At 47.3% G+C, this 2,187-nt stretch overlaps 1 pseudogene; it reads left to right on the forward strand.

Annotated features, from left to right (window-relative positions):
- Positions 1–496: 496 nt before the first annotated feature.
- On the forward strand, positions 497–1,116 carry LOC122235264 (annotated as a pseudogene).
- Positions 1,117–2,187: the final 1,071 nt, after the last annotated feature.

Genomic DNA, 2,187 nt, shown 5'->3' on the forward strand with positions numbered 1-2,187 from the left:
ACCCAGGGACCTCGGGTCCTAATCCTTTCCCTGTCTGCCTATTTTATTCTGTCCTTTTCCTATCATACTATTAGTGTAGACACCTTCTATTCTCAAGGAAGACTTTTTTCTCACCTAAATCCAGATCGAGGCACTAACCTTTGCAGGGGTTTATATCCTGTCTATACCTCCGAATAGAGTACACAGTTTTGACAGCCTGTGTTTTTATTCGGGGATCTTAATTCCATCTATTTGCCTCACAAGGGCCTTGGTGCCTCTCCAAGTGGTTAAAATATTCAAGTCTTTTATCTACTGATGTAGGGAATGCTCTTAGGGTAGCCAAAGCATGAGTGCCTATGTATTTAGTAAGTTTCCTTTTAAGTTTTGACTCTTGGGGATTCCTTCCTTCCTAAACTTTTTATTTTGCTGTAATTTCTAACTTAAAGAACAATTGTAAAGATGAAATCCCAGCCCAGCTCCACCGAGGCTATCCCTGAGTCCACAGAAAGCTAAATTAATGGTCATGACCTTGGCTTACTGGGACATCCACAGACTGGCTCATACTATCCACCTGCTTCTGGAATACCCAGATGCAAACTGTGAGGAAACGAAGTATGTGATGAGGGCTGCTCCAACTATGACAGAAGCCAGCGGCTGCATGACACATTCAACTTGAGCCTGGACTTTTTCAGCCTGCCCTGTTTGATTGATAAAGCTCGCAAGATCATCCACAGCAATGCTATCCTTCCCCGCACTGCTCACAAGCACAACCTATGAGAGGAAGCGGAAGAGAAGATTCGTGCGGACATTTTGAAGAACTACGTTACAGACACCTCCAACCAGCTGGCCAGTGTTTGCTACAGCCCTCACTTTGAGACCCTGAAGCAGGAGGACTTGGAGGGGCTCCCTGAAAAGAGGAGGCTCTTCTCACAGTTTCTGGGGAAGAGGCCACAATTCGCAGGGGACACGATCACCTTGCTTCTGGCATCCTTGGCCTGCACCGTATATTTGAACCCGAGTGCCTGGATGTGTCAGACACGAAAGACTTCATCACCCTCTGGCCCGAAGGAGATCTCCGCTTATGTAAAGCCCACCTGCCTCCTCCCAGGCCCTATGCACGGAATGCCTGCCATGTAGGGCAACAAGTCGGGCCCTGTTGAGGCCAGGAGATAGGAGCCAGGAGCTCGTACTGCCCCGCTGGGAAAAGCTGGACCTCCTTGCACTCCAGAATCACGCTTCTTGTTCCTTTCTACTTCTTTTCTTTCCTTCTTTTCATGGTTGTCTCTGCTTTGAGGTGCCCAACTGGACCCCTCACCTGTAGGGCTCAGCCCTGAGCTCCCCGAAATTGCCCTGAAGACCAGTATTGGCCTGGTATGCAGGCCCTGCTCCCCCCAGCATGGTCCTCGCCCCGGTCCTGCCTGGTACCCAGTAAAGCCTTAATCATACGTGCGCACACACGATTTATGAAGGAGAATCTAAGGGAAGAAAATCCTAGACCTATCTCATGAAGCACACGTTATCATATCCAATTCAACAGTACCAAAAACAAAACAAAAGAAAAAATGAAAGCATCTCAACTGTATCAGTTGTATTTTACAACCGTCTGTATTTTCTACGTTTTGACATCTTGGAGCCTTGCTAATCTGGAGAGACTTCCCCTCCCAGGGCGAGCTAATTTCTAGAAATTGTAAACAACTTGCCCACTGGCGTGCCTTTCACATGCAAACCAACTAATCCATATCCCCAACCACTTCCTTCAGTCTCTCACGCATGAAGCCAATATTCCCCCTGCCCTAAATCACCCCAAGGTCAGGTACAGGACGACTGGGGACCACCTCTACAGCCTGGAGCCTGCTAAAAGTATTCAAACTCACCAATCCGAAAAGGCTGACCTTGCCTTGCCCATTCCTTGCCATCAAAACCACAATAAAGGCTGGCAGCCATATTGCCCCTTCACTCCTTCTGCCCCCTGACTGACACCGGTACTTCCCTCTGTGGCCCCTATGGCGTGACATGCTCTTTCCTCTTGGGAACTATGAGTAATAAACTCTGATTTGAAAAGCAGTTTTCTCATGTCTGTCGCCTTACCGTGCCTGATTAAAACAAATCTCAGGAACATTTCAAGACATCAGTCAAGTAGAATTTATCCCCAAAATGAAATGATAATTCATGATCCGAAAACCTACTACTATGCTATAGCATACTAAT

This window comes from Panthera tigris, chromosome X, assembly GCF_018350195.1.
Source record: "Panthera tigris isolate Pti1 chromosome X, P.tigris_Pti1_mat1.1, whole genome shotgun sequence".
Lineage (NCBI taxonomy): Eukaryota > Metazoa > Chordata > Mammalia > Carnivora > Felidae > Panthera > Panthera tigris.